Source organism: Terrapene carolina, unplaced genomic scaffold (genome assembly GCF_002925995.2).
Source record: "Terrapene carolina triunguis isolate 2854851 unplaced genomic scaffold, T_m_triunguis-2.0 Scaffold96, whole genome shotgun sequence".
In the NCBI taxonomy this organism is placed as follows: Eukaryota; Metazoa; Chordata; order Testudines; family Emydidae; genus Terrapene; species Terrapene triunguis.
The window spans coordinates 31,092,021-31,112,833 of NW_020664447.1; the positions used below are offsets into that span (position 1 = coordinate 31,092,021).

Consider the following 20,813-nt stretch of genomic DNA (forward strand, 5'->3'; position numbering starts at 1 on the left):
GAATAGCAGGGGGGCTGCTGGCCAGGATTGAAGGTGTTCAGGAGAGATGTGTGGGGAGCACATCTGGAATAGCAGAAGGTGCTGATGATCAGGAATGGGGTCCATCAAGAGAGTTGGGTGGGAATGGAAGCTTTCCCTGTGCCAGTCCACACTGTGTCTGATGTTATTGGTCTTTTACTTTAATGGAGATCAAATACTCCCCAAATGTAAAAATAAACACATCTGTAATATTTTCCAGGTGAAACACAGTGCATGCCCTCTGCTTCCTAACTGTCCCCATAGCTCAGAGGAAGAGGCCAATGGGGAGAGCAGTGGGCTCAGTGCTGAGCTCCTGACCTCCAGAGATGGTGAGCCAAATGTTTGCAGGGGAACTAAATATGGTGACCAGAGCTCAGGCTCAGTAGCTGCAGTGGTTTTGTTGCTGCTGTTCCCTGGCTGAGTTCGATTAGGTCCCAGCCTTTCTGGCGGCGGGCCAGGTGGGAGGAGCTGGTTCTCTCTGTTTGTGTTGTCAAGCGGGCCATGCTGCCAGGATGTGGAGGTCAGGGAGATAGAGGGGGGAGGAACGCTATGGGGGTGGAGTTGGGGAAAGCTCAAGCATGTGACTCCGAGGCTGCTGCTCACATTACATCACTGCAACTTCAGTAGCAGCTCCAAGAAGTAAATATTAAGGGCTGGCTGTGCTCACCCGGTCGCCCCCTCTCCTGAGTCCTGGCATTCCTGTGCCCCTGGGACCAACTGGGCTGCGCCGAACAGGTCACTCCCTCTCCTGTGGCCTGTGTTATTCCCGTATTGAGCAGGTCACGTCCAATCCCGGGGTTGCTGGCGTTCCTGTGCCACGGAGGAGCTGCAGGACGGAGCTTACTGGTAACTTCTTTCTTTTCATGCTGTCCCGGGGAATCTTGGGATTTGCAGGCACCTTCTTGTTCTGGCTCTACAAAGCTGTGCCTACCCCACGCTGGCTGTACAGTATGTTGTTCCCATGAATCTCGTTAGGGTGGCCATTATGATGTCTTTGTAGTGGCATAAGGAGACTTAAGGTGACTCAGAAAAACACCTGATATATTGTTTGAGCATAGGTTTGGACTGTGGACCCTCTGTGCAGCTGGGCAGTGTGGCCGAGGAAGCCATTCTGGCCTGTTCCCTAGGCATATTGTCTTCTGGCATAAAGAATGAGCTGAACTTTTCATGTGACTGTGATCCATCTTGGCCTGTCTGTGTGGGTAAGGTTGGGAGGCAGCTTAAGTGGAAGGAGAAAGGTGTCAAAAGGGGGCGGGGATGCTTTTTGCACCCATTTGGTGCATTTTTGTTGCCAGCTGCAAGATACCCATTTTCTTATGTCTTCAGTGATAGGATGCAGGAATGGAGAATGCTTTGGGGAAGGGGGGGGGGGGCGGGTTCCCATTGAGCCAGGCTGTGGTCTCTCTTTAGGAGATACTCTGTAAGGTTTCTCTCTGACATGCTTAGATCAAGCTCTGCCTCTTCTGTACATGTTTTTGGGGGATATCACATCACCTGGGCCCCCACAGATCCAACCTGGCCCTGCTTCAGTGTAATGCTGCAGCTCCAGTGGTAGGGGAAGGTGACAGACTGATCTGCCATGATGGTTGCAGTACTCCTGTACATTATTCTTGCTCTATTTGAGGCAGGGGGCAGCTGGACTCTTGTCTGAATCCTCCTTTGTTTCTCTAAGTGGTTTTTAATTTATTCCCATGCATATGTGCTGGTAAGAGGTTCTGGACTGACATACATTAGGAATGGAGGTCCTTCTAATCCCACATCAGGTATAGCACGGGCAGTGATAGGTCATCTTCCTCACATTACTGTCAGTGTTTCTCATCTTTGTCCTGGAGGGATCACATGTAGGGGTGCTGCCATGAGTTATCCAATCCTTGGCCTCTCTACTGAATGTGCCAAATAAGGCCAGTTGTGGTAGCGTTTTTTGTGTCGCGGACACCAGTCCTAGTAGGAACTGACTGAGACCACAACTCATTTCAAACAGGGGCCATCCAATAGAAACAGCTTTTAGTCATTACTAACCTGTGCCGGATTGTAACTGGTGACGGAGAGGTGAAAGTCTTCAGATTCGATTTTAACCTCTCTAACAGTGGTTCCCCTCCAATCCCCTGCAATGTCTTTTATTCTAAATGTGAGCCTTTCTGTTTCTATTCTAAAACAATGTCTATACTTAAACCGCTACGGCGGCACAGTTGCAGTAGCCCTTCAGTGTAGCCACTCAATACAGCGATGACAGGGATTCTTCTGTCACTATAGTTAATCCACCTCCCTGAGAGGTGGTAGCTAGGTTGACAGAAGAATTTTTCTGTTGACCTAGTGCTGTCTACACCGGGGCTTAGGTCGGCTTCACTATGTTGCTTAGGGGGGTGGATTTTTCACACCCCTGAGCGACATAGCTTGATGGACTTATCTTTTTAGTGTAGACCTGGCCCCAGTGAAATAAAAGGGATTAAATCCCCTAGTTTTAATGAAAAGTTGGAGACATTATTAATTTGTATTGCAGGCAACCATCAAGAATCAGGGACACATAGTGCTAGGTGTTGCACAGTCATGGTATAAAAAATGACCCCTGGTCTAAAGAGCTCACAGTCTAGATTATTACCAGAAATAACATGTGGATGAGACAAGAGCGTCAGGGGCGGTGGTGTCTAAGGGTGAGGTATCAGTAAGGCTGACTAGTTACACATTAAGCAGAGCAGAGATCTCTGCTCACTGCCTGCCTAGTCAGGTGGGGAGTGGATACCTCTGCTTAATGTATGATAACGTGTTAACTTTCCTGTGTCCTTGTCCTCCCCTTCTCCGAATTCCCCATTTGTCTGTCTCATCCACCAGTTACATCTTGTCATAACCTTGATTGTGAGCTCTGTGGGGCACAGACTGTCTGCACAACTGGGAGTTGCAGGCTGAGTCATATGTTGTCAAAAAAATAATTTTAACCTATATTTGAAATAATGTCTCAGATTTGACCTTCTCTTAATTGTGTTTTGGTCTGCAAGTTGGTGACAGTGGGTTCTTTAGCCTGAACCAGACCTGCCAGTCATTGGCAGTAGGGGAATGCCCTTGTCCCTGAAGTTCCCTCCATTTTTTTGCCTTCCCAGTGGCCAGCTGCTCAGTCAGGTGCCTCAGCTGCAGGGCTTTACTGAGGGAAATTCCAGACTTGATTTCAGATTTCTGACTAACAGTTTGGTTTAATATTCTCAACTGTGTCCCAGAGCTGCATTTGCCTTTTGGGAAGATTTCCCCCTCAGCTCTGTTTCCCCTCCTGCAGTGTTTGCAGCAGCTGGTGCCCCTGCAGACTTCAGAGAGAGAGCGAGGCCAAGAAAAGCCAGCGGCAAAAGGAAGCGCCTTTGCCTCCTGCTTCATTCCCATATTAAGTGTCTCATTGGGGAGCTCAGCCGGCTCTACAGGCAGATTGCACCTTCCCCCATCAGCACACTCTGGGTGGAGTTGGCTTGGCACCCCTTCCCCAGGCATGGAAAGAACCAGATAGAATTGTGAAAACTGACTCCAGGGGCAAGCGGTTTCCCCTTCTGCAATCCCCAAGACAGGAGTGAAGCCAGAAGGGCAGCACACTACATAGAAAATCAAAAATTGTACCTGCAGCCCACACCAGCAGCCACACTCCTGACTGCTGAGGTCAGCCACCTCCTCCCCTCAGGCACTGGGCACAGGATGGACATTGTCAACACATGGTTGCTTAATGGTAGCTTAAGTACAAGCGATCATGACTTGATCACATTTATAATGTGCAAACAGAATGAAGTCCAAACCAGTAATATATATACTTGGTGCATCAAAAAGGGCAGTTACACAAAGCTGAAAAAAATTATCAGCCATATCAGCTGACAGGAATAATTTAATCAGAAAAATATGAATGATGATTTGGAATTGTTCAAGAACACTCACTTTACTAGATGCCCAAAAACCCTCAATCAAGGAAAAATGCTGTACTGGTTAAAAAGACGACATGGTTTAGAGGGGAAGTGAAGGCAGCTATAAAAAAACCCCAAAAACATAACAAATGGAAGAAAGGGGTCGATACTAATTAATATAAATAAGAAACTAGAAATAGTAGAAAATTGATAAGGGAAGCAAAGGGACACATTGAAAAATCTATGGGCAGCAGAGTCAAGGACAATAAGGAGTTTTTAAAGTATATTAGGAACAAAAGAACCCTAACTATGGTATTGATACATTACTAGATGGAAATGGTAGAATGATTGATAATAATGCAGAAAAGGCAGACACGTTCTATAAATATTTCTGTTTTGTATTTGGGAGGAAAAAAACCAGATAATGTCATACCATAAGATGACACTCTTCCCACTGCACTAGTATCTCAGGAGGATGTTAAACAGCAGCTACTAAAATTAGACATTTTTAAATCAGCAGGCCCAGATAACTTTAATCCAAGAAGTTTAAAAGAGCTGGGTGAAGAGCTTGCTGGATCATTAATGTTGATTTTCAATAAGTCTGTGAACACTGGTGAAGTTTCAGAAGACTGAAAGAAAGCTAATGTTGTGGCAATATTTAAAATGGGTAAATGGGATCACCTGGGTGATCACAGGCCTGTCAGTCTGATGTCAATTTCAGGCAAAATAATGGTGTGGTTAATACAGGACTTGATTAAAAAAGCGTTAATGGAGGGTAATATAATTAATGCCAATCAATATGGGTTTATAGAAAATAGATCTTTTCAAAATTGATATTTTTTTATGAGATTACAAGTTTGGTTGATAAAGGTAATAGTGTTAATATAATAGACTTCTTAAGATGTTGCACAACATTTTAATTAAAAAAACAGAACAATGTAAAATTAACATGACATACATTAAATGGATTAAAAACTGGCTGAAAGGTCTCAAAATACAATTATAAATGGGGAATCCTCATAGAGCAGGTGTGTTTCTACTGGGGTCATGGAAGGATCAGTTCTTGGCCCTACACTATTTTATATCTTTACCAGTGACCTGGAAGAAAACTTAAAATTACCACTGATGAAGTCTGCAGATGACATAAAAATAGGGGAGTTGCAAATAATGAAGAGGACAAGTCACTGATACAGAGAGATCTGGGTTGCTCAGTAAAGTGGGTGCAAGCAAGCAATATGCATTTTAATGCAGCTAAATGTAAATATATGCTTCAAGGAACAAAGAGTGCAGGCCATATTTATAGGATGGGGGACTATCCGGGGAAGCAATAACTCTGAAAAAGATTTGTGGGTCATGATGGTTAATCAGCTGAATGTGAGCTCCCAGTGTGACACTGTGGCCAAAAGGGCTAATGTGATCTTTGGATGCATAAATGGGAATTTCCAGTAGGAGCAGAGAAGTTATTTTATCTCTGTATTTGGCACTGGTGTAACTACTGCTGGAATACTGTGTCTGGTTCAGTGTCCACAATTCAAGAAGAAGTTGATAAATTGTAGAGGGCTCAAAGAAGAGTCATGAGAATGATTAAAGGATTAGAAAACATGCCTTTTAATGATAGATTAAATGAGCTCAAGAAAAGATTAATGGGTTACTTATTTTCAGTCTATAAAGCATCTACCCGAGGAACAAATATTTAATAATAGGCTCTTCAGTCTTGCAGAGAAAAGTATAACATGATTCAATGGCTAGAAGTTGAAACTAGATGAGTTCGGACTGAAAATAAAGTGTACATTTTTAGCTGTGAGGGCAATTAACCCTTGGAACAATTTACCCAGGGTTGTGGTCAATTCTGCATCATTGACAGTTTTTAAATCAAGATTGGATGTTTTTATAGGAATTATTTTGGTAAATTCTAGGGCCTGTGGGATACAAGAGGTCAGATTAGATGATCACAATGTTCTCTTCTGGCTTTGGAATTGATTATTTTATGAACACCAGAGAGTGTGCTAAGAGGCATTTGGGTCCAGTTCCTTTTCTCGGCTGCCACTTCTGTAATAAGCCTCCAGGGATCCCTGCTGATTTCCTAGGGTAGACTTGCAGGGGAGAGACAGACCCATCTGGCCCATGTAGATCCTATGCAATAGAGAGGGTTAGATTTTCTGGGGACTCCGTTCTTCAGCCCCTGGCCAGTATCTTCCCAGAGAGAGATAGAAGGGATCCTTGTTTTGATTCCCATAGGTGCGCTCACGCACACACAAAGGGAATTCTTTCTCCTTAGTAGAGAAAAGCCAGTTCTCTGAATGAAAGTTAGGGGATAAAAATAATAAAATGTATATGTTAAACCAAACAAAATAGAGGATAGACTTTTTCAGGCAGAGTACAGAGTCCTGTGAGACTATGCTTAGGAGATCTGGGGCTTCTCTAAGCATGCTATAGCTATTTAACCCTCCTTGTGTTCCTAGGGAAGATATCATAATAGAGGAATGAGGATTTTCTGCCTCACCTAAAAGATTAGGAAAGGAACAGGCTGCTGCTGCAGGTCACAATGCCCTAACCATTTGGCTGTTGTCTTTGGCTGCCACTGTGGATTGCAACACTTTAACGTCCAGGTTATTGTTCTTAGCCGCAGCTGCTGTAGGTTGCCATGCCTTGTCCTTATCCCCATCTCCTCCCTTTAGCAGCTGGCCATGGAGTGATGAAAGGTGGGGGAATAGCCCAGATATGGAAGAACAAGCAGGCAGTAAGGAACATCTTGGCTCACCATCTGTTTATTTCTAGTCCTCTCATCTCCATTTTATAAGGCCAGACGGTTCCGCAGTGTGCTCCAGTCCAAGTTTAATCTGGTATCACTGCGAAAGATAAATGTGGCTATATTCTGTGGTGGTCAGGGACTCATCATTTCTAATTGAGATTTTTACCTGAAAGAATGTCCTCACTATATAGGCCCTTCACAGGCAGCTGACTCCAGGCAGGCATCACCTCAGCCCCCTCCCATGGGCATGAAAGGTCTCTGTCAACAGCAGCTCAAGCACAATAAAAATAAAGGTGTGAAATGTATTTGACATTCTCCACATGCTTTCACAGTCAGTGCTAACATGGATGGTTAGTATTGCAAATCTGATCCCCATCAACCTAAAAATTCCATAGTCTTCTCTCTGAAAAAGATAGTGAGACACAAATTTGTTTCATGCACATGTGGGGCCTTCATCATGGGCATGGGCAGATCAGTTTCCAGCTCTCTTAGTGATACAGTGGGAAACTTTATGGAAAGCTGAAACTATTCAGAATAACAGGATTATAAATCTATTTTTTCCTTTCTCCTGCCAGAGGCTGTAGAAAAGAATACAAATCCTATGGCAAGATGAAGCAGACCTTGGAGTACAGCAAGAGGGAGAATACTATTTTACAAGTGGTAGCTGGAACTAAGCTTGGCAAGCCAGCCAATTGCCTGGTCAAATAATGTCAAAATTGACTATCATTTGGCTGTGGTCAAATATTCCAGCAAAAAATGCCCTGATGTAGGTGGTGGCCTACCTTTCTGGTTGCATCTTGTTGCCATTCTTTAATTTTTTTAGAACTTAATTTAATTGAAGAACGTCTTGTCAAACCAACCTAATTTCCTTCTTTGACAGGGTTCCTGGCCTAGTGGATGAGGGGAAGCTGTAGATGTGATTGATCTTGATTCTGGTAAGGCTTTTGATACTGTCCCTCATGATGTTCTCATAAGAAATGTGAGGCAATATGTCGTCTAGATGAAATTACTATCAGGTGGTTGGAAAATTGGTTGAAAGACTGCACTCAAAGAGTAGTTATTAATGGTTCGCCATCAAACTGGGGGGACACATCTAGTGGGGTCTGCAAGGGTCTGTCCTTGGTCCGACACTTCAATTTTTTCATTAATGTCTCAGCTAATGGAGTGGAGAGTATGCTTGTAAAATTTGCATATGATGCCAGACTGGGAGGGTTGCTGGCACTTTGTAGGACAGGATTAGAATTCATAATGATCTTCTCAAATTGGAAAATTGGTCTGAAATCCACAAGCACTACAGTTAGGAAGGAGAAATCAAATGGGGAATAACTAGCTAGGCAGTAGTACTGCTGAAAAGGATCAGGGGGTTATAGTGGATCAGAAATTTTATGAGTCAGCAATGTGATGTAGTTGCTAAAAAGACTAATATCATTCTGGGGTGTATGAACTGGAGTGTTGTATGTAAGAAATGGTAGATAATTATCCCCGTCTACTTGGCATTGTGAGGCCTCATTTGTACTGTTTCCAGTTTTGGGCTCCACACTTTAAGAAAGATGTGGATAAATTAGAGAGATCAGAGAAGAGCAACAAAAAATCATAGAAGGTTTAGAAAACCTGACCATGAGGAAAAGTTAAAAAACAACTTGGCATGTTTAGTCTTGAGAAGTAGGTAGCTTTCTTTGGTGGGATCCAGTATTGTGCCTTTAATTCAGGCAAGTAGCCTTTACAACTGTTATAGCATTAATTTCTAAATAAAATTCAAGAAATATTTTTCCTTCTGTTAAGCATCAAATCCAGTCTTTAGGAACATTTGGCAATCTCAGGCCAGAGAAGTTGTGTCTCCTGTCAGGGCCGGCTCTAGGCACCAGCGTCCCAAGCATGCGCTTGGGGCGGCACTTCTGAAGGGGCGGCATTCCGGCCCTTTGGGGCGGCACCTTTACTTCGGCAGTGGCACTCCAGGTTTTTTTTTTTGCTTGGGGCGGCAAAAAACCAAGAGCCGGCCCTGTCTCCTGTAATGAGATCTGCTAGGTAGCCACATGGCCATCAAGACATACACTCTCTAAAACGCTATATATTGGACATTCAGACTTTAACCTTTGTTAATTTTCAGCAGGTTCTCTCCACTCCGTAATGCCCAGAGAAGACTAGAGGATAATATAATATATTATGGATGTCTATATTTAAAGGATGATCTTATTTCCTACTCTGGAGGCATACTGCTGTGAAAATCCCATTGCAATGAATCTGTGGACCTTAGCAGGATGAAGAATAGGAAAATTTATTTGTACTTACCTGCATATTTCCTTTCTTCAAGTAATAAGTTCCACAGATCCAGTCCACCCACTCTGAATACAAAAGGATCATCCAGAAAATTGGCATTCAACGATTCAGATTTATTTCATTAGGGGAAACTTTTTTTTTTCCCTTCGAAATATGTTTAGCACAATCTGTACTTTAGGAAAACAGAACTGCATTATCCTGGCTGTGGAAGTTGTCTCAACTGAAGGGAAGTTCAGGCAGTGGGGCATTCCTCTGCTGCGTGTGATGGACAGGTCTGGTTCTGCTCCCCAGCCGCAAGCAGGCTTTAGAACCCATTGTAATGTATCTGTGAACCTTATTACTCAAAGAAAATATTCTTTTACCTAAATACAAGTAAATTTCCTTGTTGATTTGATCCCATGATGTAGTTGTTCTTAGTTTATTTGATCCTCAGATCAGTTCTTCCACTAATATGTAAATGTGAGATTTGAGCTCATTTCAGCTGGAATTCCAGAAGGACTGATACATGTAATGTTATTGACCCTGTGGCCCATGCTGGACTGGACTGTTAGGGATGGGGCCTTTGGAGGCACCTAAATCTACTGGGTATTTGGAGACATCCTGTTGGAATGGGAGGCTCTTACGTCTCATCTGGTGGGTGTGCCCTGAGTGCAGCCATTTCACTGGCTGGCCCAGAACCAGCAGACTGTGCCTGACTCCAGGACTGTTTTGCAGCTGAGCATTTGTGGTGATGTCAGAGGCTGTGAGAAGGGACAATGCTTGGCAGGACAAAGTCTGCAGAAAGTTCAACTCCACGTTTGGATTAATGCCTCAGAGGGAATTAGATCTACACACACACTCTGTTGCACAGACTGTCGCACGCCCTCTCACACGCTCTCTTGCTGTCACATAGATCCTCTCTCATTTGCACAGACTTTTTAACCCATCCCACCCATTATTTTTCATTTTGCAGCTTTACAGAAGATTTTCAGTTTCCTTACAAGTTGTTGCAACACATAGAGTTTCTTCTTGTCTTCGGTGTTTAATTGAATTTGGCCCATATAGCAGAAATGCGGTGGTCATGCTGACTAGAGCCAGGCAAAATATGGCTAAATATTGTGCAGGCTTCCTTCACACAGAGCTCCTAAAGTCCTTGCTCCTGACATGCTGTGAACCTCATCCACTATTCCAGACCTTTCCCCTGCAGCTTCACATCTGTCGATACCCCTAAATACTTCCTGGTACCACCTGATAATCCAGTTCTGGGTTCCCAAGTCCAGCTTTACTGCTGCACCGCAGTCTTGACTCTACTGTGCCATTATCTTAAGTGTAAAGACAGTAAATCCTGCCAAAATATTTGTTTTTTGGACATATGGGGACTAGACTGAGATATGCAATAGCGATAGTTGAGCTAATTTCTTTTGAAGTGACTCTCTAGTGAATTAAGACCCCAGTCCCAGGATCTATCTAATTTATGTTTTTTATGTAGGCCATGTTACTATGGTATCATCCTTCCTTCCTGGCCACTGTATGCAGACAGGGGGTTATTGCTATTAATGGGAATAAAAACATTTCCCTGCTGGTCTTTGGAATCTTCATGATTTTCCTGCCCATTTCTCAACCCAGTACCAAATCTCATTCCTCCTTTATTATTATTATAACTTATTTATTTGTATAGCAACAGAACCGGCAGGCATCAGTCAGGGCCCCATTGTGTTAGGGGCTATACAGACACACTATAAAGAGTCTGTGCTCCAAAGAGCATGCAGTCTAAGTTAGTAGTTTTCAAACTTTTTTTTCTGACGACCCAGTTAAAGAAAATTGTTGATGCCCGTGACCCAACGGAGCTGGGAATGAGGGGTTTGGGAGGAGCGCAGGGCTGGGGCAGAGGGTTAGGGTGTGGGGGTGAGGGCTGCAGGATGGGGCTGTGAATGAGAGGTTCAGGGTGTGGGAGGGGGCTCTGGGCTGGGCCAGGGCTCTGGGGTGGGCTCAGGGCTATGGCAGGGGGTTGGAATGCAGGAGGGGGTCCGGGCTGGGTGTGCAGGCTCTGGGGTGGGGCCGGAGATGAGGGGTTTGGGGTGCAGGAGGGGGCTCCAGGCTGGGGGAGGGGGGCTCAGGGCTAGGGCAGGGGATTGGGGCATGGGTTTACCTCCAGCGGCTCCCAGTCAGCGGCGCAGCCTGGGTACAGAGGTAAGCTTCCCGTCTCTCCTGGCACCGCGGACTGTGCTGTGCCCCCGAAAGCAGCCAGCAGCAGGTCCGGCTCCTAGGCGGAGGCTCACAAGTGGCTCTGCGTGGCTCTTGCCTGCAGGCACCGGCCAGTGGGGGGTGCAGAGCCAGTGCTCGGGCTGGGAGCAGCGCGCAGAGCCCCTTGGCCTCCCCCACCTAGGAGCCAGACCTGCTGCTGGCTGCTTCCGGGGCACAGCGCAGTGTCACAGCCTGCCTTAGCTGGGCAGCACCGTCAACAGGACTTTTAACAGCCCGGTCAGCGGTGCTGATCAGAGCTGCCGTGACCCAGTCCCTTCCACTCCGTGACCCATTTCTGGATCACGATTCACGCTTTGAAAACCACTGATCTAGGCTATGGCAAGATGCAGCAAGTTGATGAAACAGACAGTAGAAGAGAGAGAGGGAGAATAACTTAACAAAAAAAACCCCAGGTACGTTATTGTATGATAAGCATTACTGTCACCCTCTCTTACTCCCCATCCCTCTCTTCTGTTTTCCTCCTATTTCTGACTCCCAGGGGACCAGAAGTTGCCCAGTTTTGTGGAAATTAGAGAGGCAACAGGCCTGTTTGATAGAGAGAAATCTAGGTTTGGGAGTTGGAGGCAGGGACTCCTGAGTTCTAGTCCTGGCTCAGCCGCTCACTCACCAGATGGCCTTGGGCAATTCACTTATCTTCCCTGTGTCTCTGCTTCCCTGGGATAACTTTTCTGTTTATTTTCTATCATTTCTTAAATGCCAATGGTAGGTTGGGCCATCTCCCTGCCCAGAGGAATTAGTGACAATTAGAGGTTCATACCAAGGAGTTGTGCTGGGGCACTCTGGGGAATCCAGAGGATGTGGCGTTATCTTTGATTTTTCATTGTAATTCTGCCTCTCCTTTCTCTTCTTGTATAGTGCTGGGCTGCAGAAGGCCTTTGGGAGGCAATGATCACGATGGTGGTCTCTCCTACCTTCCAGGATTTGGGGTGGGGGAGGATGGTTAATTTGCTTGTTTCTAAAGAGTTTTGCAGATGAAAAGTACCAATAAGTTTGGATGCTATCTGCTTCATTTCCCATGGTTCCCACAGGGAGCAGAGCAAGATTGGACCCTGCAATGTCATTTTCTGGCCTTTATTGAGTTGTGTAGAGGAGCGGACTCACCCCTGCGGCACCTCCTGGGGGTGACTTCCAGGAATTAGCTACTTCCAGCTCCGGAGCACCCTCTGCAGGCCAGTGATCCGCCTATCCTCTGGCCCCCGTGTCTCTCCCTGGAGCCCGGTGCCCTTTTACCTGGGGTGCTGCCCCCTGGCAGTACTCCCACAGTTCTGGGTCTCCCCCTCCCAGGGGAACCCCCACCCACTATCCCCACTTTGCCTCAGTTTTGGCTACTGCCCAGTCTCCATCTAGCCCCCATTCACTGGGGCAGACTGCAGTATCAGCCACTCATCACAGGCAAAGGGGTTCGGACCTGCTGCCTCTGCCTACCCATGGGTTGCCCCCTGCAACCCAGTACCTAATAGGCCTTACCAGGCCTGCAGCCTGGGGCTTTCCTAGGCCGGAGCTCCCTGGCTCCCTTGGCCTTTCCCCAGCCCTGCTCCACTCTAGGCACTTAGTTAAGCTCCCTGCAGCCAGGCCCTTCTCTTTCTGAACACAGAGAGAGACTGTCTGCTTGAGCACCTGGCTCAAGCCTTTATAGGGCCAGCTGGGCCCTGATTGGGGTGTGGCCCCAGCTGAGCTGGCTTCCTCCCAATCAGCCCAGGCATCTTGCCCTTCCACATCCCTCCTCCAGGGCTGTTCCAAACCCCTCAGGGCAGGAGTGGGTATCCACCCCGCTACAGAGCGTGCTCAGTGTCCTCTGGCTGCCCTGCTGGCTGGAGCTCTCCCTTCTCCTCTCCAGCTGCCCTGCTGGCTGGAGCTCCTTTTCCCTTCCTTTCCTGGACTGCTACTGCTGGCTGGAGTGCTCCTTCCTTGGACTGCTGCTGCTACCACTGCTGCTGAGCGCGGGGTTGGGGGGGCCTTGCCGGCCAGCCCCCCCTCCCCACCATTTCTGGAGGGAGAAGTCAGGGCCCAACCGCCACCACCGTTGCTACCGCCTGTGCAGGGTCCTTCCTGCCTGGCCGCCTGGGTTGCTGGAGCTGCTGCTGCTGCCGCTGCTGCGTTTGTCCTGGGGAGCTGCTGGAGCCTGCAGGAGGAGGAAGAGGACTGAGTGGACCATCGGCTGTTGGGGGAGCGCACAGGACTCTGGAGACCACTGTGGAGGGGGCCATTCAGGACTGAGTAATTTTCGAACTGTGCTCTAGTGGTGGGGGTCTAGACTGTGTTTGTGGGGACGCGGGGGTGTGGCGTGGAGCCTGCCCCTGGTCCATCTGTGTCCCACCTCAAGCCCCCCCACTGCCGTTGCCCCCTCCACCAGCCCCACAGGCCTTTTACCATCTGCCTCCGCTCCTGCCTCTGGGACTCTGCTGCTCTCCTGGCCTGCCGCGCCCTATTGCCATCATTTGGGCCTGCAGCAGCAGGCAGTCCGCACGTTGACTTTTGGTGCAAGCGCTTGTGGGCGCACCTACCCCCCCCACCCTGGACTGACCCCTTCCCCTTTGCAACAGGCCCCCCAGCTTTGGGGCCCAGGATCCCGCCTCTGTCCCTCTTCCCGACCCTACTCCTGCCCCTACTCCTGGCCCCATCCCTATCCCCTCCACCTCCCGCGATGCTATTGCCGCCCCTGGGGACGTCTCCTTCTCTTTCCCGGAGGATGACCCCCAGGAAGCGGCCCTTGTGTTCCCCAGTCCCGACCCACTAGGGGCTGCTATCCTCCCTCCGCCGCCGCCCCGCATTGAGCTGGGGTCTGAGGCGGGCCGGTGGCACCAGCCCATCGGGCGCCACATCGAGGGTCCGCCCCTTGCCTGCCCGTCTCGGTGGGCCACAGGGCCGTGCCAGGGGCCCCAGCGGGGAATGACTAGAAGCCAGTGACCCCACCCCCCATACGCTGCGAGAAGAGCTGCGGGAGTTTTTAGAAGACGTCCGTGGCTCCCGCAATAAGGTGCCGCTCGCTCTCCAGCGATGGGGGGATTTCCACCAGATCCTCCGGGCCGCGAGGGCCCTTATGGGGGAGGGTAAAAGGACCGGGAAGCAGGGCGCCGCGGCTTACCAGCGGGTCCGCAGCTTCCGTGACTCCTTGCTCACCTTCGGGGTGGGTCACGGTTTGCTGCGCAGCCCAATGGGGGCCGTGAGCGTCCCTGCCGGCGAGGATCCCCCCCAGCCCTCCTCATGCCACCAATTACCTTTGCAACATTGAACACCCGGGGCTGTAGGGTGGGTCTCCGCAGGTGCCAGGTGCTCTCCTTCCTTCGGGAGGGGGGGTACTCTGTGGTTTTCCTGCAGGAGACCCACACAGATCCGGCTGCCGAAGACAGCTGGCGGCTGGAGTAGGGGGACAGGGTCTATTTTAGCCATCTCACAGTTCGTACGGCTGGAGTGGCTACCCTGTTCTCCCCCGACCTATGGTCTGAGGTGCTGGGGGTTGCCGAGGCTGTGCCAGGCCGCCTGCTGCACCTCCGGGTCCGCATGGAGGGGCTTGTGGTCAACCTTGTCAACATCTATGCCCCGACATCGGGCCCGGAGCGGCTGCCTTTTTATCAGCAGGCGTCCGCCTTCCTCGGCTCCTTGGATCCTCGTGAGTGCCTGGTCCTGGGCGGGGACTTCAATGCTACCCTTGAGGAGCGGGACCGCTCGGGGACCGAGCAGTGTCCGGCCGCCGCGGACGTCCTCCGGGAGATTGTGGAACATCACTCCCTGGTGGACGTCTGGCACGACCACCACCCAGACGATGTCTCCACGTTCACCTATGTCCGGGTGGAAGCCCATCGGTTGTGCAACTCCCGGTTGGACCGCATTTACTTATCACGCTTCCATCTTTCATGGGCTCACTCCTCCGACGTCCGGCCGGCCCCCTTTTCAGATCACCATCTAGTCACCGAGACGGCCTCTCTCTGTGCGGAGAGGCCGGGGCCGGCCTATTGGCATTTTAACAATAGCTTGCTGGAGGATGTGGGCTTCGTGGTGTCCTTCCGGGAGTTCTGGCTGGTCTGGCGAGGGCAGCGGCGTGCCTTTCCCTCGGCGCGGCGGTGGTGGGACCTAGGCAAGGTGCGCGCCTGGCTCTTCTGCCGCGACTACACCCGGGGCGCCAGCTGACGGAGGGATGCGGCGATAGAGCAGTTGGAACGGGAGGTCTTAGAGCTAGAGAGGCGTCTGGCCATCAGCCCTGAGGATCCATCCCTTTGCGGAGCGTGCCGGGAGAAGCGGGAGGAGCTCCGGGCCCTCGACGATCATCGGCCCCGGGGTGCTTTTGTTCGATCCCGCATCCGCCTCCTTCGGGAGATGGATCGCGGCTCCCTCTTCTTCTACGCCCTGGAGAAAAAGAGGGGGGCCAAGAAGCACGTCACCTGCCTCCTGGCGGAGGACGGCACCCCCCTCACGAATTCGGTGGAGATGTGCGAGAGGGCCAGGGCCTTCTATGCACACCTTTTCTCCCCGGATCCGACCGATCCTACCGCTTGCAGAGTGCTCTGGGACGGACTCCCGACGGTCAGCGCGGGCGACCGGGACCGGCTAGAGTTGCCTCTCTCTCTGGCCGAGTTCTCGGAAGCCCTCCGCCGCATGCCCACCAATAAATCTCCGGGCATGGACGGGCTGACCGTGGAGTTCTACCGTGTGTTCTGGGACGTCCTCGGCCCGGACCTAGTCACCGTCTGGGCCGAGGCCTTGCAGAGCGGGGTTCTCCCTCTTTCGTGCAGGCGACCCGTGCTCGCCTTATTGCCGAAGAAGGGGGACCTCCGTGACTTACGGAATTGGCGTCCCGTCTCGCTCCTCAGCACGGACTACAAAATCGTAGCCAAGGCCATCTCGCTGCAGCTGGGGTACGTGCTGGAGGACGTGATCCACCCAGACCAGACCTACACCATCCTGGGCCGTAGCATCTTTGATAACCTCTATCTGGTCCGGGATCTCTTGGAGCTTGGGTGTAGGGATGGTCTGTCATTCGCCCTCCTGTCCCTGGATCAGGAGCAGGCGTTCACTAGGGTGGACCACGGGTATCTCCTGGGCACTCTGTGAGCGTTAGGCTTCGCACCCCAGTTTGTGGGTTTTCTCCAGGTGCTGTACGCTTCCGCGGAGTGTCTGGTCAGGCTCAACTGCACCCTGACTGAGCCGGTCAGCTTCGGGCGGGGAGTGCGGCAGGGGTGCCCCTCTCGGGCCAGCTGTACGCTCTGGCGATCGAGCCCTTCCTCTGTCTCCTCCGCAGGAGGTTGACGGGGTTGGTGCTTCGGGAGCCGGAGCTGCGGCTGGTCCTGTCGGTGTACGCCGACGATGTGCTCCTCGTGGTCCAGGACCCGGGCGACTTGGTGCGGGTGGAGGCTTGCCAGACCGTGTACTCGGCTGCCTCCTCCGCCCAGGTCAACTGGGTCAAGAGCTCTGGCCTGGTGGTAGGGGACGGGTGGCGGGTGAGCTCCCTCCCACCCGCACTTCAGGCCATCCGTTGGAGCGCGGGTCCGCTGCTCTATCTCGGCGTTTATCTTTCTGCCACGCATCCGTCTCCGCCGGAGAACTGGCACGGTTTACAGGGCAGGGTGACGGAGCGGCTCCGGAAATGGACAGGACTACTCCGGTGCCACTCCCTTCGAGGGAGGGCACTGGTACTCAATCAACTAGTCCTGTCCATGCTCTGGTACCGTCTCAACACCCTGGTCCCGGGCTTCCTGGCCGACCTCCGGAGGGCGATTCTGGAGTTCTTTTGGCCAGGACTGCACTGGGTCTCTGCGGGGGTCTTCCACCTGCCCCTGGAGGAGGGAGGGCAGGGCTTGAAGTGCCTCCGCACTGAGGTCCATGTCTTCCGCCTCCAGGCCCTGCAGAGGCTCCTTTATGGTGCAGGTAGTCCGGCGTGGAGAGTACTGGCGCACGCCTTCCTGCGCCGCTTCCGAGGGTTCCGATACGACCGGCAGCTCTTTTATCTCGATCCGAGAGGTCTTCCGCGAGACCTCTCCGGGCTGCCGGTCTTCTACCAGGACTTCCTCCGGACCTGGAAATTGTTCTCAGCGACCAGGTCCGTGGCCGCCACTGGGGGGGCAGATCTCCTCGCGGAGCCCCTGCTATACAACCCCCAGCTCCATGTGCAGGTGGCGGAGTCCCCCGCGGTGCGCCAGAGGTTGGTCCTGGCAGAAGTCACTAGAGTCGGAGACCTCCTGGACTACGACCGGGGAGTCTGGCTGGATCCCCTGACGCTCGCTCGGCGCATGCGGTTCTCCAGGCTTTGTACTCCCCGGCGCGTACTTCAGGAGGTGAGGGCCGCTTTGCCGCCCGCTGCTCCGGTCTACCTCGACCGGGTCCTGCACGAGGGCACACCCCGCCCACCCTCCACCCCTGGCCCTCTGGACCTTTTCATCGGGCCCCTACCCCGTGGACCCAACCGGCCCCCCCGCCCCTTCTCCGTGAGCCGGCTGCACGACTTGCAGCCGGTTCGTTTCCTGACCGCGCCAAGGAAACATCTATACACGCTCGTGCTCCACACTCTTCACTTCCTCACCCTCGTGTCCCACCCCGATATGAAGTGGCGGGACCTCCTACCACCTGTTGAGGGTGAGAAGCTCCGGTGGGCCAGCCTATATTCCACCCTGGTCCCGAGGCCCACTGGGGATATCAGCTGGCGGCTCCTTCATGGGGCCGTGAGCACGGGCGTGTACTTGGCGCGGTTTACCCCTGTCCCAGACACCTGTCCTTTCTGCGGCGTGAGGGAGACCCTGGCTCACGTTTACTTGGAGTGTGCCAGGTTGCAACCCCTACACCGGCTCCTCACCGATATTATGTTGCGTTTTTGGTTGCACTTTTCCCCTCACCTTCTTATATACGCACTCCCTATCCGTGGCTCCACAAAGTCGCAGGACCTCCTGGTCAACTTCCTCTTAGCCCTGGCTAAACTGGCCATCTATAAAACCAGGGAGAGGAGGTTGGCCAATGGAGGTTCCTGTGACTGTGGGCCTGTTTCCGATCCTCTGTCCGTTCACGTATCCGGGCAGAGTTCCTCTGGGCAGCGTCCACTGGCTCCCTTGACACCTTTGAGGAGCAGTGGGCGCTGTCTGGGGTTCTCTGCTCGGTGTCCCCGTCAGGTTCCCTTCTTTTGACCCTTTGACCGCACTCCTGTCCCTGTTATTACTTTAGTTGTCCCCCGTAATCTTTTGGGTTTCAGGTCCTGTGGGTCCTCCCCTTAGGCTGGGGGGGGACCCTTTAGCAGTGGGCAGGCTTACGCCCGCCCACTTCCTGGACCCCAATATGTACATGTTGTTTCTTTAATTATTGCCAGGATGAGGCTTCTGCCATTTCCCTTGCACCACACTGTCAAGCAATTATTCCTGATATTCAACCTTTGCTCTTCTCTGACCTCTCGCCAATTTGTGAACATCTTTCTGGGACTGAGGTGGCATTTCCCCAGATCCATATGGAAAGGAAATATTAGTCCCCAGAGCACAAGTGTGAAGCCTCTAGGATTGAGGGTCACAAAGGACAAGTGCAGGATCCCAGGTGTGGTCTCTTCCTTGCTTCAAGATGTGGCATGTCTGCATCACTTCACAGTGGATAGAGAATCTTCTCTCAATCTTGCTTCGCTGCTCTGCAAGCTTCATGTTAAGATCAGTTTTGGTCCCCAGCCAATAACTCCCTGTATATATGTCCCATTGCACCATTCTGAAATATGGGCATTTTCCCCTGGCCTTTCCTGCCCCTCTTCTTTGAATAACATTCCCTGAAAATGGACCAAGGAAAATCTAGATCTTAGAACTGGTGCCTCAAAGAAAAGCTGGTTGTCAATTTTTTTTCCAGACATATATAATTAGCTCTGTGCAGAATGGGTATGAATGACTGAAGCTAGAGGAGAAATCTAGTAAAGAAGTGGGGCATGCAAATTTTCTCTCTCTGCTGACATTTGGTAGAATTTACAATAATCTATTTCCCCATGTTAAGTATCCTCACACTTTCTATGGGTCATCTCGATTATCACTTCAAAATTTTTTTTTCTCCTGCTGATGATAGCTCATCTCAATTGTTTGGCCTCTTACAGTTGGTATGGCTACTTCCACCTTTTCATGTTCTCTGTATGTATAAATATCTTCTTTCTGTGTGTTCCATTCTATGCATCCGATGAAGTGGGCTGTAGCCCACAAAATCTTATGCTCAAATAAATTTGTTAGTCTCTAAGGTGCCACAAGTACTCCTGTTCTTTTTGCAGATACAGACTAAAACGGCTGCTACTCTGAAATGAGGCAGGGACTAGTTCTCATTTTCAGCCTTCAAATTGGCCAGGGTGAGCTGTCACTGCACCTAGAAGGTTTAAGTGCAGATCAGCAACTTGTCTGGTGAGCTGCAAGCTTCTCAGCTTTAGTTCCTCAGACCAGGGTTTTGCTTTTATCAGGCTGTTTCCCAGTAGAATTTTTCTGTAGCCTTCCTAGGCGTGGTCTAGACTTAAAAGTTTTGCTGGCACAGCTATGTCAAGAGTGTGTGAAAAAAATCACACAGACCTCCAACCAACATAGCTATGAGAGTTATACCAGCAAAAAAGTTATTTTGCTAGTATAGCTTTTTTCTTCAGAGAACCGATATAAACTATATCGGCAAAATAAATCTTTTGCTGGTGTAAGCTGATCCACTAGGAGGATTTGTTGATATAGCTATACTTTTCTATTGTAAACAAGACCCCAGACTAAACACCCCTCCTCTGCTCCCCTACACAAGATGCTGAGCAGACCTGTCTTTGTTTCCCTGTTGGAAAGGGGGGTGTTTGTTGCTGTATTTTTCTCTGCTTCTCCTCCTGAGAGGAGCACAGATGGGATTTTTCCTGTTTGAAGTCCCTGTCAAAGTCAAAGCCACTTTGCGTTTCCTGCCATCCAAAAGTTGGTGCTGATAGTGAAGTCAAACTGATGCTGAGCTGAAGTCAAAGTCAAGCTCCCAGGGTTACTGCAGTTCAGTTTCAAAATAGCAGGCTCTGCCTCTGTTCTCCCATGCAGGTGCTGCAGGGACCTATATAGCTTCTAAGCAGCAGCTGGACTGAATTGGGATTATGTCTTTCGGAGACGTTCCTCTTGTGGAGATAGGGGTGACTCCTATTCCATCACGTGTGTGTTGTGGTGGTGGTGGGGGTCAGGGGTCATCATCATAACATCTTCCTTCCTGAATCCCATACATGCCTTGATTTCTGCTCTCCCTGAGGTCGTATATACTCTAGATTTGCCTGAGGCTCAGAACCCAATGTGATGGGTACAGTATAAAATCCCAGTTTGAATAGAATAGTCTGGAGTTGAGTTAGGGCTTGTCTACACAAACATTTAGTTTGTGACAAGCTGGGGTATGAATCTACCTTGCGCTAACCCGCTGTGCTCTAACTGTTCACATGGACCCTTCTGATGCACACTAACAGTTCCTCAGTGCACTTTGATCTAGTCCTGTTTCAAAGTGGGGGTAGATCATAGCGCACCAAGGAACTTTTAGTGCATGTCAGCAGGGTCCACACGGACAGTTAGTGCATGGCAAGATATTGAGGGATTGATTGATACCACAGGTTGCTGTGAACTAAATGTTCATGTAGACAAGCCTTGAGGCAGCCATTGTCCAGACCCAGATTGAGCTTTCTGCCAGGGGCTAGCAGAGTTTGGGCAGATGACCACCATGAGAAACTC

At 50.4% G+C, this 20,813-nt stretch overlaps 1 protein-coding gene across 2 annotated transcripts in view; it reads left to right on the plus strand.

The window, feature by feature from the left end:
• The first annotated feature begins 614 nt into the window (after window positions 1–614).
• NR1H3 (nuclear receptor subfamily 1 group H member 3) overlaps window positions 615–20,813 on the plus strand; it is a 54,906-nt gene continuing 34,707 nt past the window's right edge. The window contains exon 1 of one of the 2 annotated variants that reach the window (XM_024215211.2): window positions 615–864. The gene's annotated coding sequence lies outside the window, so the exon portion shown is untranslated. Of the gene's footprint in view, window positions 865–7,538; window positions 7,575–20,813 lie in introns of those variants that run through there. The other variant, XM_024215219.2, reaches the window with a different exon arrangement.